The sequence below is a fragment of the Magnolia sinica genome, chromosome 12, assembly GCF_029962835.1.
Source record: "Magnolia sinica isolate HGM2019 chromosome 12, MsV1, whole genome shotgun sequence".
Lineage (NCBI taxonomy): Eukaryota > Viridiplantae > Streptophyta > Magnoliopsida > Magnoliales > Magnoliaceae > Magnolia > Magnolia sinica.
In genome coordinates, this window is record NC_080584.1 from 8,533,775 (window position 1) to 8,551,312 (window position 17,538).

The window sequence follows — 17,538 nt, forward strand, 5'->3', positions numbered from 1 at the left end:
CAGGTTCGCCATATCAGCAGTCAGGTGATGTGTAGCACCAGAGTCAACATACCAGTTGGGTTGAAGGAGCTGCTACTACCGACCGAGTGCAGGAGAGCAGTCGGGTTGGAATGCGGGGTGGCTTCATCATAGTGGTTGTAGCAGTGGTTAGTGTAATGGCCAAACCAGTTGCACATTGTCCTCGACCATGCCCATGGAAGGAAGACAAAGGCGGGGCAGAGAAGAACCTTAAAGTCTGTGAAGCAGTGTGAACCGCAGGTGCAGGAGAGATGAGGCCGGTGGACTCAGGGGTGGGGAGGGTGTGCCCACGATGTATCTCCTGACTGAGCATGAGGCCGATCAGTTCTTCAAAGGAAGTAGGGTCGAGTCGTGTGTTGACAAAGGTGACGAACAAGTCATATTCAGGAGACAGGCCACTGAGGAGGGTGGACACAAGGTCAGAGTCGGTGACGGGATTTGCCACGGTAGCGAGGTTGTCCACAATATACTTGACAGACTGGATGTATTCAGACATAGGGGTAGCAGCACCCATTTTGACAGTGTGCAACTGATACTTGAGTTGTTGTACGTGAGCTCGGGAGGACAACGCGAAGATCCTCTCCAGAGCACACCACACATCACGAGATGTGGTGAGGCCGACAACATGGGCCAGTACCGGTTCAGTGAGGGAGGAGATGAGCCAGCAGAGGATCGTTTGGTCCATTTTGATCCATCTGGTGTAGTGAGGATTGAGGATAAGCAAGGTATCCTTCTCTATTGGAGGGAGGAAATGGTCTGGACATGGAGAGTTGTCATCGATAAGGCCTTCAAGATCATGGAGTTTTAATATGGAAAGGAACTAGGAACGCTATATCAAAAAATTGCCTTTGTCAAGTTTGATGTTGAGGAAGTGAGTGATGTTAGAGATAGATGGCGACAAGGAGGAAGATGAAGTGCTTGACATGGTGGATGCACCCGTAATAGCTTTGATACTAAGATAGATTGAGATGTAATCCGATGCATCTCATGGAGGTGCACGGTCTCTATTAATTAATAACTTGAGAGGAGAACAATCAGCCACTGATTTGGAGGGCTGTTACAAGATATACATGGTAACTGAATATTGTGAGGCTAATTACAGCTGTGTACAATTGGAGCAAGATTATCTAAGGACACCATGATATCTCATAGATTACGAGTTGCCTTACGGGGTGGATCCATGAGATATTTTCCATGCATGCCAACTTCTCTAATAGAAACTCTTTATATCTATATCTATATATATATATATATATATATATATATATATATGAAAGCCGGTCTCCTACGAACCGTACCGCATGTAATTTATGTGCGAGCCTTTATGTACGCCGTAGGATGAGGAGAGCGGCTAGGATTCCACTTCGTTGAGAGAGAGAGTCTTAGAAGAAAAGACTCTCTCCTCCAGTCACGGAGAGAAATTTGGAATTGCAGCAGGAGAAAGCCTTTTGCATGAAGATCATGCGAAAGGATTTTGTGTGGGCCTATTATGATGTTTGTAATAAATCCAACCTGTTCATCCATTTTTTAAAATCATTTTAGGTTTTGCGACCAAGAATGAGGAGGTTCCAAAAATTAAATGGGCCACATGAGAGGAAACAATGGGAATTTAGTGACCACCATTGAAGTTTACGGTGTTGAGCCCATAATTGAAGCACATGCATAGATCAATTGGATCATACACTTTATAGGCTCCATATTGATGTTTATTTATCATCCAACATGTTCATAAGATTATACAACATGGATGAAGGTAAAACACAAATATAAGCTTGATTCAAAACTTACGTGACTCTCAGGAATTTTTTGAAAGGTGGATGTTCAATCCAACTGTTTCCAGTGGTGTGGTCAATTTGAACATTTAATATGCCTGATTTTTTGTGTCAATCCCTAAAATTATCTGGTAAAATGAATGGATGGAGTGGATAAAATAAATAAATCATGGTGGACCCACGGAGTTTACTTAGTACGCTAAGCGTAGGAGTCTGGATCCTTTGGTTGCAAAAGCACGACTCTCCGGGCGCAGATTAGATACTGAAAGGTTAACGAGACTTACTACCAAGTGACGTCACCAATTTCTATGGGCCCACCATGATGTATGTTTTGTATCCACACCTTTCATCCATTTGGAGAGATCAATTTAGGGTAATATCCAAAGAAAATAGTGGACAGTGACACCCACCGTTCAAGAATTCTTAGGGGCCTCAGAAGTTTCCGATCAAGCATATATTTTTGTTTTCACTTCATCTATCTCTATGTTAACTTATTAATAGGTTGGATCTAAAAAAATACATCATGGTGGGCCCTATAAATGTTTCAACGATGGGTGTGACTGATCCCACGGTTTTCTGTGGTGGGTCCACTTGAACTTTCGATCTATCGCATTCTTTTTCTCATACCATAAAACGATTTCTAGAAATTTTTAGACGGTATGGATACAACACACGCATCATGGTGGGGTCCACAGAGCTTCATGACGTCACTTCAGTAGCAATTTTGCTACTAACCTTGACGCAGATTTCTTGCTAAAGCCTTGGCAAGATGTTCCTGCGCTCGGATGTAGGCGGGGTCCACCGTGATGTTTTTGATAAATCCATCTTATCCATCCGTTTTTTGAGCTCATTTAATGACCTGCTACCGAAAATGATATGGATTTAAAAGTCAAGTGGGCCATATAAGAGGGAAAAATGGGGAAATAGTTTTCTATCGTTGAAACTTTCTTAGGCTTTACCCTAATTTTTATATGCCATCCAAACGGTTTACAAGATCATTCCCACTGGAATGAAGTGAAAACAATAAAAAATTAGTATGATAAGAAACTTTTGTGGCCTTAAAAATATTTCAACAGTGGTGACTAAATCAAAACTGTATCCTCTAGTGTCGCACACTTGACTTTTGTATCCATCTGATTTTCTGTAGCATGTCTTAAAATGATCTTAGAAAATGGATGAACCGGTTGGATTTAAGCTCCACAAAGAATACTTGCGCAGGATCTTTATGCAAAAGACTTTCACGTGAGACTCCGTGAGAGTCTTTTCTTCAAAGACTCTCCCTCTCTCAACGAAGTGGAATCTCAGCCGCTTTCCTTATCCTACGGCGTATATGAAGGCTTGCACATAAATTACGTGCAGTACGGTTCGTACGAGACGGGCTCTTATATATATATATATATATATATATATATATATATATAGGAAATTGTAACAACTCTAAATTTTGGTGCATTAAAAAAATTAAAATAAATATTTAAATATTTTATTTTTAAATAAAACATAAAAACAAGTCAATAGTTGAGTTGGTAGAGACATTCTTAATTGAGTAAGAGGTTTAAGGGTTGATTCTTGAAATAGTAATAATAAATTTTTTATCAAATGTCATAAAAAAATTCAAATTCAGGATAAGGGAGGATGTGCTCATAGGTTTCTTCTTGAAAAAAAATAGAAAGCTTTGGAGAATAAGGGAGAGGAGATTCTAAGAAGGCTTGATTAGGTAAGTTTTAATCGTTAGATCTTTTTAATTTTTTATTATGTTGTTAATTTCTTCTTGATCCATACAATGGATGGTGTGGATCATCCACACAATCATTATATAGGTGTGTAAAGTCAATTTTAATAAAGTGATGTTTTTATGATTTCAGATCTGGTTAGTAATATTTTTAGAATAAATTGAATGAATGGAATCTGAATGTGTTAAGAAATATCTGTACGGATCATATGATCCCTAAGGGAAAAATATACAAGGGCCATAATTTTCAGATCAATATGACCATCAGATAGGCCACATTAGTTAGATCTAGAAGTGTTTAATAAATAAATCTTAGATTTTCACGCAAATGTTGGTATCACTTGGCGTAAAAGGTCGAAATGGGTCATCGATGTATGTGTGGTTAGATCCACACCATCCATCTAATGTATAAAAGCAAAACATGGTAACACATCAATAATCTGGATGATCCAATCATCCGGTGGGCCACCCCGATTAATTATTTGACATTCAACTTCAGGATACTAAAAAGAAAATCTAAATATTGATAATTAAATTTTATATAAACATATAATTTTAATTATTTGATCATTTAGAGTTTGGCTACTTAGGATGTATATCAAAGGTGGGCCCTACCATGTAAAATAACTAGATGAATAATAATATTGTTGATATAACTGATAGGATCTCTGAATTCAAACCAACCCATTTACCTTGTGCATTCTACACTATCAGATTCAAGTGAGTAACCCAATTTGTCTCATAATTCATTAAAATTAAAATAAATTGTTTGTGATTGTTTAATTGATTGATATATTGATTTGAGTATTTTGTTATGATAATTATACCCTAAATTTATATGTGAATATTCTGATCAAGACGACTATGCCAAATATGAAAAATATGCATTTACATATCATCCATCATTCATTGCATTTGTATAATGCATGGTCGATCCTAGGGGCCCTCCCTAGAAGAAATGTCGATCCTGGTAAAGCGTTACCAGATGCGGGCTATGCCCGAGCCTACTGAAAGGTGGAAGCCTACCCAATGGATGGATGTGGGTTGACAACCTCCAACCCAAGTAGATGGACGATCATCCCATCTGATGCATTCATACATTAGTTGCATCCATATCATTGTACATCCATTTTTATGTTATTTTAATTGCTATGATTATGAACCATGCTAAGTTATTTCCCTAAGCCTGGCCAGCTTACCTTTTTATTGATGGAAAAACTGTATAGAAGAGTCATTCGTAGATGATGTAGCGCAAGAATCGGAAGGATGCACCATACCTGAACACAATCCATGTGAAACATGGCCATACTTATCTGAACATGAAGTGTCGGCATTAGACCATTTCTTATTACTTGCTAGCATAGTTTGATTAACGTAAAATGTATATCGGTATTGATTTTGAGATTTTAAGAAATTATTTAGATTTATTTCATTGAAATAATGTTAATATGGAATAAACATAATTATAGGACGATAATATAATAAATGAATGATTTTTAAAGTTTATTTTATTTTAAGGATTGTCAAGATTTATATATGCCTGGTTGATTGGTGTTAAGTGTTATATATGTGTGATTGAGATTATGGTGAAACTTAGACTGAATATAATTATCATCTCGATTAAACTAATTAAGGAATTAAATTAGTACACTTCGTGTGTGAGTTACAAACTAAAACTCGAGTCTGAGGGTGCACACTCTGTACTCGGATTTCAGGGCGTGACAGAAATGGTTCTATACGGTCGAGCTCATGGGAACTTCCTATGAGGTTGAACTGTGTGAGCCCCACTGTGATGCATGTCGAAAATCACCACCGTACATTTGATGGATCCCCTTTAAGTTATGGGATATCCCAAAAATCAGCAGTATACGGAACTCAAGTGAGCCATACCATCTAAAATCATGTGAAGACATGCCTAAAACATATAAAAGCACTTGGTAGGGCCCACCTAAAATTTGGATGGATCTAAAACTTGGTCTGACCCCTCATCCTAGTGGGACACATATAATGGATGGTCTGGATTTGTGAACCATACCTCGATGAGCCCAACAAATGATTATAAATGTTTTAATGGGAGGGTAACCCCTCTCAACTTTTGTACGTGGTGTGACCCAAAGAAGTCATCGATTGACTTGATTTTTAAGCCCAAGGCTCACCATGGGATGGTGCATCTGACTGATGGGGTAGATCTTCAACATGCATCACGGTGGGGCCACACAGCTCGACCTCATGGGAAGTTCCCATGAGCTCGACCGCATAGAACTTGGGTATGAGTACTATAGGACCCAACCCGTTGACGGCCCTAGATATTTGGTCGCAGAGGAGCAAATTATGTTTGTTTTTTTTTTTTTTTGGCAAACTCAGGAGTTAAAATTTAAATTGCTTAATGTTTCTTAGTGGAAATAACGATTTTTGGTTGACACATTGAGTTTTGATGGGGAATAAGAAGAGTTTTAAATTGTGTTTGGTTCAAGCTACAATTTTTCTTGGAAAATACTGTAATGGTGGGTCACAGCATCTCCATCACATATATTGCGCCTTTAACCGACCATGACTTGACCATCTCTTTAAAGATAGCTCCAGCTATTGATTAGTGGAAAAACAGGCTAGTTTGATTATTCGTATTGGAAAATCTCATCTCATTGATTTGGATTCTCCATGACTATCCCACCTTTGATTGCTCATCTCCATGGAAAAAACCACTTTATCCCCATCTAATCAATGTCTTTGAAAATGGACAATCCATATAGCTTACAATGGAGATAGTCCAACAGGGACCATCATGTGGGGTCCATCGATCTCAAAAGTCAAGTCGTGGGATGATCCTAACCAATCTATTATCAATGGTTATGAGAATGAGCAGTCCATATTGATTATACTAAAAACAGATCTAGCCACTGATTTGGATCATACATGATGTTGGTATACCTTAGATTACCCTTAGCTTGTAAAATCACACATGATCTAATAATGATCCCAACCATCTTATCAATACACAGGAATGGATAGTCCTATTTATTGTTGTATAAAAGGTCTTATCGACAATCCAGACCATAAATCATGTGGGCCACAGCTCTATTGAAGATTCATACCAAAAAGTTAATTTGTTAGAGGATCTTAGTCATCCTATCAACAGCTAGAAAATGGGGGACAATATTTATTATATAGAATATGGTCCTATTTATTAACCATCATGTTGGTCCATCCTACTTTAAAATTACTCTGGTCAAATGATGTTAACCATCAGACCAATGGCTTGAAAAATGGACGATCCATGTTGATTTGGACCTTACATTATGTAGGATCCACCTTTGATTTCCCTTTTAAAACTCACTCTTATTGCATGATTATAACCATCTAATCAATGGGAAAATAATAGAGAAAGGGATTCCAAAGGAATAACAAAACACAGTTAATGAGACAAAACTAAAAATATTTTTCAGTGAGACTTGGGAATTCTAAGCCAAGACAACCTTACCTCATCAACCAAACAGCCTCAATAGACTTCTTATCAATGGCTAGGAATGCCCAAACAAGTGATTCTTATTTTTCGGGAATGTCCTGTACATATTAGGGCCCAATAGATAAGCGGTTTACATCTCATAAATGAGATGTTTTGATGTCACTATGCTTTTATATCACCTTTCAGCCCATCTAAAATACTATTCATCATCCTTCCTTTACACTTCCATACATCCACATCCAACCTACCACTCATTAATATGGCTTCCCCCTCTTTTCCCTCAGAGATGGCAATGGTCCAAGCTAGGACTTGACGGATTTACTTCTCATTAGTATCCACACCTACATCCAACCTACTTCTCATTAAGATATTTCCCCCCTTGTCTCCTTACCCCGCCTTGTGCCTCGCACCCAGGCCTTAATCAGGCGAAAAATGCAAAGTTAGGAAAACAAATCAAATTAATCTACTTATTGATGGATTTTTTTTATGCAAAACACAATGAAACATAAAATGTTTTGAAAAACCTAATTATTAATTTTAACAAGATTTCTATCAAGATTAGTCCATGTTTCTTAAAAGAAGGAAAAAAAATTACTTTCTAATCATACCGAAAGTAAATTTGTTGATCGTTATAGTTGTTGATCTTCTAACACTGAGTCTCTCCCATATCTATCTTAGATAAAGATATGAAATCTTCCATCTATATCTTGATAGAAGCTAAATCAGACCAGAACCATCTATATGACAGACCTTAGATAGGCAATATGGATAATGTAGACCTGAGGGCATGTGGATGTGGCCCACCTTCTCTTCCTTCCTCACTCTTTTTACTCTAGGGAGTTGGGGACGTGTGAATGTCAAGCTCCCTAAACTCTCCCTTTGAGATCATAGTATCTTATACGATAGACTGATCTTATACAATAGACTAAGGTTTCAAGAGAAACATACCATATGATACTTCACCACCCACAAACATCTAAGTACCCATGTGAAGGATATCTATTTACCTTCTTAATCTATGCACCCTAACTGCTACATCCCTCCACTATATGTAGTCAACATCCCCAAGCAATTTCCATACCACCCAATTTATAAATCAAATTATATCTTAACTATTAAATGTCCAAGCATGATTTGAAACAAATCAACAGTTAAAAATAAATGTTATCTATTGAAGAACCACGGCTAGCGAAACTTCATGTTAAAATTGTGATACCAAAATCACTATGGGTTTATTCACTTTTTATTATCCCATATGACCCATGTTTCACATGCTAATAAGGCCCAAGTGTCAGTGGACCCTTGGATGGGTATTTTTGACATTTTTTTTCTCTTAAAAGAGTGGCTTTTAGAGTAACTTCTGTTAGGGTTAAAGGAAGTTACAATTTTTTATTAGTTTTTGGTGTTTTAAAAGCCTCCAAAGAGAGAGCTAGGATATTTTTATGTAAGTTCTCTCCATCCCTATAATATTCTCTAAACAGTAGATTGATTGTAGCTTTGTTCCATGATTTTTTTTTTTTCCGCAAGGGCTTTCCACGTAAAAATAGTGTGTTCTCTTTTCTGGTTTCTTGATTTTATTTTATTTTTTCATTTTTTCTTATTTATTTTAATCTGGATTACGATGCTTCCGCGGGGCCAGTTCACAAACAAGTGGTATTGGAGTGAGGTTGGTTTGTTAGTTTGGATTTGAGATATGGTATCAAGGGGATCAAATGTGAAGTTCAAGACAGAGAAATTCATGGGTAAAAAAAAAAAAAAAAATTGAACTATGGAGATCGAAAATGAAAGCACTCCTAGATTAGCAAGGGCTGCAGTATGCACTCCTTCGAAAAGTGCATCGTCCTGAATCTATGAAAGAATAAGATTGGGATGAACTGGATCAAGATGAAATTAGTACAATTCAATTGTGTTTGGCCAATGAAATCATTTACAATGTCATGGATGAGATGACTACTACGGGTTTATGAGCAAAGTTGAAAAGTATTTATATGAAGAAATCTCTCACTAATCGTCTATTTCTGAAGAGATAGTTTTATACTCTAAAAAAGGTAAAAGGTTCGAATCTATCTAAATATATTAATAAGTTCAACAGAATGGTTTGCAAGCTAACGAGTAATGAGGTGAAGATCGAGGAGGAAGATAAAGTCCTAATTTTGTTAACATCTCTTCCTAAGTCGTTCGAGTATCTGGTTAATACTCTTTGTCATAGTAAGAAAACTTCAGGCATTGAGGCCATTACTGAAGTCCTTCAGTCGAAGCGGTCGCGACGGCAAAGTGTCGGTGAAGGTACCTCTATGGATGGGTTGTTTGCTCAAGGAAGATTATTTGAGCGAGATAAGGAAAAACCACGATCTAGATCCAACTCAAGAGGCAAAAGAAAGTTGAAATGTTGGAATTATCAAAGGATTGTCAGTGCCGAAAGGATAAGAAGTCAAATGATTCACCGAAGGAAGATAATTCAATTGAATCTGATAAAGGCTTAGATGGTTGTGATGTATCGTCGATAACCAAGATCGAGAATTTCTATCAAGAATGGATCTTGGATACTAGGGTATTGTACTATATGTGTCTTCATCAGAGTTGGTTTACCACATATAGCAGATATAATGGTGTGTTGGTCCTTATGGGCAATGATCATGCCTACAAGATTATTAAAAATAGTTTGGTTCGCATCAGGATGTTTGATGAGGCGGCGCATACTCTAACAAATGTGAGGCACATTCCAGACTTGAAGAAGAATATGATCTGTTTAGGAAATCTAGATACAATTGGTTACAAGTTCATCAGTTATGATGATGTCTTGAAGATTTCAAATAGAACTCTTACAGTAATAAAGGCACAGTACAACGGTAATCTTTACCAGTTGATCGGAAATACTAGATCTAGTGGAGTTGTAGCGTCAGTAGTAGATTTCACATTAGCATAGTTATGACATGTGTGCTTGGCCACATGAACGAGCAGGATATGAAGGTACTTCTCAATCGAAAGTTAATTCATAGTATTAAAAGTTTCGATTTCGATATATGTAAGCATTACATATATGGAAAACAGTCGAGGCTATGTTTTAAAATCAAGAAACATGTCAATAAATGGTAACTTAATTACATGTATTCTGATGTGGGGCTATCACCAGTTATTTCTGGAGGTGGATCATGTTACTTTGTCACATTTGTAGATGACTTCTCTAGAAAAGTTTGGATTTATATTTTGAAACATAAATCTAATGTGTTTGCCACTTTCAATATATAAAAAGCGATGATTGAAAAACATATAGGGTGGAAAGTGAAAGTTTTTAGGATAACTAACCGCGGAAAATTTACTTCAAGAGAATTTGATCAATATTACGAGAATAAGAGAATAGTCAGGCACAATACAATGAGGCATACACTAGAGCAGAATAGTGTGGTAGAACATATGAACCTGACTCTGTTAGAAATAACTCAGATTATGTTGAGAAATTATGTGTTAAGCAAAGAGCTTTTCACTAAGGATGTTTCTATAGCTTGTTATTTGGTGAATAAGTTTCCCTCGACAACTATTGATTATAAAATTTCTTAAGAAGTATGGGGTAGTTAGACAATTGATTACTTGGGTTTGAGGATTTTTTTATTATAATGTCTATCGTCATGTATTGTCTATTGAGAAAGATAAGCAACACCAAAGAGAAAAAAAAAAAATTTGCATCTTTGTTGGCTATGGTAATAGGGTGAAAGGTTACAAATTATTATATTGTGCTTGATAGAAGATCATTATTAGTCAGGACATCAAATTTTATGAGGGTTCCTTGTTTCAGAAAGATGAACGAAAGGAAACGAAAAATTCAGTTGTTTCTAAAAATTAACATGTTGCAGGCTCAATTATCTAGGACGTTTGAAATAAAAGATCTAGGGGCCACAAAGAAAATTCTTGGCGTTGATATACATAAGGATAGGTAGAGAAGCAGAATATGGTTGTTTCAGGAGGAGTATCTTGAGAAGGTTCTAGTCAAGTTCGAACTGAAAAAGGCGAAATCAATTAACACTTCCCATGCTGCTCACTTTTGACTTTCTTCAAAACTATGCCCTACATCAGATGAAGAAAAACGGTATATGTCTCATGTACTCTATTTGAATGCAGTTGGCAATCTTATGTATGTCATGGTCTGTACAAGACCGGATATTTCACATGCAGTTGGTGTTGTGAGTACATACATTTTGAACCTCGACAAGCAACATTGGGAAGCGATGAAATTGTTATTTCAGTATATATGTGTAACATTCCAAATTTTCACAGGCAGAGTTTATACTCGTGCCCAGGAAAAACCAAGTGTTAATAATTGAATGAATTGGATGCTTTAAAAAATCACACCATATATATATATATATATATATATATATATATATATATATATATTTCATTTAGATCACATCCAGTCACGTCCATGAGAATAAAATCGACTATATTTATTATTTCATCAGAGTAAAAGAATTTATCGAATTATCAAATGCCCTCTTAATGAGAATTTATTACATTATCGAGTTTGCAGCAGAATATAAAACTAAATCATAAAACTATCTTCTTATTCTTTCAATATAATCTTCCATAGGGAGATAGTCCTATAGGTCTTCGATCTGTGTATCACCTTTATTATCTGTACTGTTGGAGAGGGTCAACGCCCTACTCATAGTGATGGTTATCCTTTAAGATTAACAATAATTTAAGAAATTCATAAAAGTAATGTAAGGGTTCTGATACATCTCATACTTCACCACTACGAGTGGTATCAGTATGTGCAACAATTATATATATGAATGCATGCCTAGCAAAGTGTATGCGGCTCATCATACATAGTGATCATCACAATGTGAAATACATGCAATTTATAGAAAACCTACTCGCCCTGTATCCCATAACTATGGAGATTCGCCAGCGTGTCCGACGCTACCGTGGATTTACGTGAATATCTCGAGGCGGCACAACACATGAGTCGGATGAATTATGTGACACGAGTTGTTCATGGAGCGACTATTTGCGACATCCAATCCCGGAAGTGATGTAACACGCATTGCAAATTACTTACATCGATTTGTGTACCACTACCCAAACTTATGGAATTACGCGTCGACCAAAAGGGTCACTACTTTGTGTAGTTGAGTATGTTTTGAGTATTATGATGAGATCTAGAATTAAATTTTTGAAAATTTAGAACTTGATTGGCTAAGGAAAACATTGGATAAGTTCTATTAATGAATTGATTGGTAGAAAGTTTAAACATCAATTGAGTCTAGCTCACAAATCACACTTAACTCATTTTCCGTGAAGAGCATGTGTATTATTAAAAAGTGCTAAGAACCAAGTCTGGAGATCATTATCTACCTTAAAAACAATGAAAAAGAAGAAAATGCCCAGCTAAAAATAGTGATATTAACAAAAAAAAAAATGTTGTATAAGAAGTGTTTCAATGAAAAGAATCAATGAAAAGATTGGAAAATGTGAAAGTCAGTCAATATAAAATAGAAAATATGAAAAATAAGTGATAATGAAATAGGTTCGGAATCAGTACTTGTGTTGATCTGTTCACTTTGAAGTGATAAACATGGCTAACATTATGAACCAAAAGTTATCTTTTATGGAAACATGAGTTGGGATCCACTAAACACACTAGAAACTTGATGTTTGAATCCATTCTATCAGTTAGTTGATAAAGGAGGACATAGTTCATTTGTTCACTTATAAGATTAACCTTTGGGTTGACAAATTTTCATTCTTTCATCTTTGAATTTTATTCATTCATACATGATTGCACAGAAGGTTATTTTCTGAAAAAGGTTTGAAATTTGAAAGTTTGAAAGATTGTTTCACATGTGTTTTGCTCAGGACTAGCAAAATGCTATTTGGGGGCTATGTTGAGTGAGAAATATTGCATAAATTCCCCCTGTTGTAACTTGGTTTTATGAGAATTAATATTCTTAATTGAACTTATTATATGTATTCTCTCTTGCAAGGTGATTTCAAGAGCTTAAGGTGAAACAGATGTTAAAAGCATGGATTTGATGCTCAAGAATTACCAAAGCAAAAAATGGATCTTTGGTGGCCAATATTGAAGATTTCAAGAGTCCAGGATCCAAGAAAATCAAATGAAGAAGGAAGAAAATAGAGATTGCAAAATGCAGAAATCAGGAACTGCTGAAATTGATATAGTTTGATGACATCGAACACAACTTCGATGCCATCGAAGTAAGTGTTTGATGTCATCGAAGGAGGCTCGATCACATCAGATTTTTAGAGAAAAATCAGGTTTGGTTGCTTGACTATTAGACGATCTCAATTCCATCGAAGACCCATTCGATTCTATCGAAGCTCAATTAATTATTAGGAAATATGGGAGAAATTCGCTAGACTGTTTCAGATAATTTTCGATTCCAACAAACACATATTTGATGACATCGAAGCCAGTTCGATGTCATCGAAGGTCGGGCGATTTCATTGAAGGACTGGCATATGCGGTTATTATCAGTTTCCAAATCTGAATTGAACTTGAAGGCAGAGCTTCGATGACATCGAAGTCTCATCAATGGTGTCATCGAAGCTATGTAAATTGAAGTTCATTTTTGCAAAGCTTATAAATAGTAATTCTCTAAGTTCTTCTAAGCACGAATTAGGATAGGAAGAGTAAAGCAAAGGGTGGTGTTTCTTCCAAGGAATTCTTCTTTCTTTTCTAGTTAGTTTTTCATGTTTTTCTTTAAGAGTTTTAGCTTAATGATGTCTTTGGTTAGCTAATCTCTTAACTAGAACTAAGAGGTGAAGCTTGTAGTTTATTTTAATGTCTTTCTTACTTTGACTCAAGTTTTATGATCTTCATATTGGATATTTCATAGTTTATGTTTTGAATAAAGAAGTATTTTGAATTACTTTGATATATCGTCGACTTCGGGCACAGTGGATGCTTGGGAACTTCATGAATGTTTTCTCTTCAATTATACGATTATTTGATCTGTAGAATTATCTAATCTATCATTAACTATGGGTACAATAAATGCTTTGAACTCTCTACAATCAATTTAACAAGACGATTATATGAAAAATTGTTACTATGAATGTCCAGAATTAGTTTTGAACCTATTTATGATGTTTTAACTACTCTATCATCCAACTAGATAGATTAGGACTTCGATTCCACTTGAAGTATTGATTAAATCAAGTAAGGATGCATTAAGATGACTATAAGTGAATCCTTTGCGATCTAGTTTTCATTATTTTGATAGTTTTAATTCACAACTTCTCTTTCAATTTACAGAATTAGTTTAGTTTCTGATTTTAAATCTAAAATAACTCAGGAAATCACATACATTTAGTCCCTATGGGTTCGACCTTGGTCTCACCGAGATTATTACTACTTCGCAACCCTGTACTTGGGTTACAAGCAAATAATGTCTAAGCTTCAGTCTCTTGTTGCACTTTCAGCTATTGAAGTTGAACACATGAGAGTAACGAATGCATTCAAGAAAGCTGTTTGGTTAAAAGGGATGATGAATGAGTTGGGGGTTCAATAGAAAGTTCTGCCTGGGCATTGTGACAATGAGAGCATAATTAATTTGGCAAAGAACTCGGTATATCACTCCCTGACTAAACACGTTAATGTTAGTCAACACTTTATCTGGCAGATGCTTGAATAATAAGATATTACTCTACCGAAGATTCACACTAATGAGAATTCAACAGATTGCTTACGAATGTCGTTTCTATAGAAAAGTTCAAGTTTTTCTCGACTTCTTTGGGCTTGGTAAGAAAGGAATAGAGATAGAATGTGCACGAAGCGATGATGGTGATTCTTAAAAGAAGATTGGCAAGGCAAGGAAGTCATTTTGCTATCAAGGTGAAGATTGTTAAAATTGTGATACCAAAATCACTATGAGTTTATTCACTTTTATAAGCCTATATGACTCATGTTTCACATGCTAACAAGGTTCAAGTGTTAATGGACCTTTCGAGAGGTATTTTTGACATTTTTCTCTTTAAGGTAAGTTATGTTAGGGTTAAAATAGAGTTATGATTTTTTATTTTTTATTTTTATTTATTATTATTATTATTATTTTTGTGTTTTGAGAGCCTCCAAGGAGAGTGCTATAGTTTTTTTTATTGTAAGTTATCTTCATCCATATAATCTTCTCTGAATATTAGATTGATCATCGCTTTGTGCCGTGATTTTTTCCCGCAAGGGTTTTCCACGTAAAAATAGTGTGTTTTCATATGTAGAGCTGTACACGAGTAGACTTAGCTCGGTAACTCGCTCGACTCGGCTCGAAAAAGCTCGACTTGACTCGAATCAAAACTCGGTTCGAACCGAGTCGAGCCATATTTTGGGAGCTCAGAACATTTCGAGTTGAATCCGAGCTGGACCTATCTCGACTCGGCTTGACTCGGTATTGAGCTTGACTCGACTCAACTCGGCTCGACTCGGATCGAGTTTAAATGAGTATATAAGGGTTAAAATAATAAAATAAAAAAACCATCTAAGCCCAACCTTACCCATTTCGCCCAACAACAACCCTAACCCCATTTCTCCCTCCAAATCGCCCAAATCGGTCATTCATTCGCCCAATACTCTTGGACGATCTCCTCTCCCGGCGATATTCCTTCTTCCAACGTCGGTCCGGACGATCTCCCTCCCGAACGAAGTCTACTCTCAGACGATCTCCTCTCCCAAAATGAGTAATCTCCCCCACTCTCTCCATTTTTTCTTCCACAAGTTTTCAAGAGACTTGAATCGAAATCTTATCTGAGTTTACTTACCAAAATTAAAACTTTGGTCCCACACTAGTTCTCAGCCTCGTGAATCCGAAGCTCTGTTTATATATATATATATATATATATATATATATATATATATATATATATATATATATATAAATGATGATGGATCATGGATGTATGGGAGGATGATTGGATGAATGATGATGGATGTATGGGATGGATTTATGGATTTATGGATGATTTGGTTTGGATGATGTGATGGTTAGATCATAGATGTATCAATTATCATGTAAGTGTAAATTTACAACTTAATTGCCTAAGTTGTTTTTGAGTCAACTTATTTATAAATTGTTAAAATGTGCACATCTAATTGTGATATTGTTTTTGTTTATTAGTTAAGTTATGTTTGTTAATTGTTAAGTGTTAAATTGCTAATTGATATTTGTTAAGTTATTTTTTAGTTAAATTGTCTTTAATTTGTTAAATTGTGATAATTGTGAATCTGTGACCATGACATTATTTTATTTAGATAAATGCAAATGTTAATTTTTTAATTAATTAAGTTATTTTTTATATGTTATTATTAGATTATAAGGATCAAGGATAAATAATCAGTTACCCATTTGAGGATTCTATGCTGCCAAACATAGATACAGTATGTTCTTGGAGACATAGAAATTCTCAAATTGTCTCATTTTTGGACAGTTCAAGGTTAGATAGATTGTAATGTCTTCATTTATTCCAATTTAAATGCATATGCGCCTATTCTGGTTTCGTCTTTCCTTTTTCTCTCTGGATATATTCCTTGTATTTATTTCCATTGTCAAATGTTCATACTTTATGTTGATGATTGACATAAGAATCAAATACATGATGAATATATTCTGGAGAGATAAGCTGAGATGCGGAATTTCAGCGTAGCATTTAAATTAGAAAATGAAGGCATTACAATCTATTTAACCTTGAATGGGTGACGGATTTAGACAATTAAGCAAGTATGCTCGTTTAGCGGTCTAGATATAACCGTATAGGTAACTAAGATGCACATAAAATCTTGCAATTATATAGAGCGGTTAAGTAAAGATTATAAGTTTATAACATATCAAGAACTTTATTTTATATATGATTAGTCAAGATGAAAGCCCAAATACCCCCGGAGTGGGTGCATTAGCCACATCTCCTCTAATTGTAGAGGGAGACACATCTAAAACTGCAGGCAAAGGAAAGAAGAGATCAGCAATATGGGATGACTTCGAAGAAGTCACAGTTAATGGTGTGACGAAGATAAAGTGTAATCATTGCAAGTCGTTATACAGCAAGATTCCATGAGGATCTACAATACATTTAAACAAACATTTGAAGATGTGTCATAAGAGACCAAGACTCCCTCCTCTAAGCCAACAATTGTTGTCATTTACGAAGTCAGAAGAGGACGACTCACAAGGCGTAGTGTCCACTCATGAGTTTGATAAAGAAAAACTGAAAGAGTAGCATGTTAGATTAGCGATTCTCGAAAAAAGACCTTTCAAAATGATAGAAAATAAATGGTTTAGGGCTTTCTGTCAATTCTTTAACCCTCGAGCCGAGAATGTATCCCACGTCACTATGCAAAGAGAGTGTATAAAGATGTATACAATGAAGAAGATGAAACTGAAAGAAGTCTTGGCTTAGGTATCCATAATAAGTTTGACGTTTGGTTTATGGACGGCGTTCAATCAAAGAAAATGATACATTTCATTAATCGCTCACTATGTAGATAAAAGAGTGGAAACTATGCAAGAGAATTTTGAACTTTCGCAATCTTTCTCCTCCACAAACTG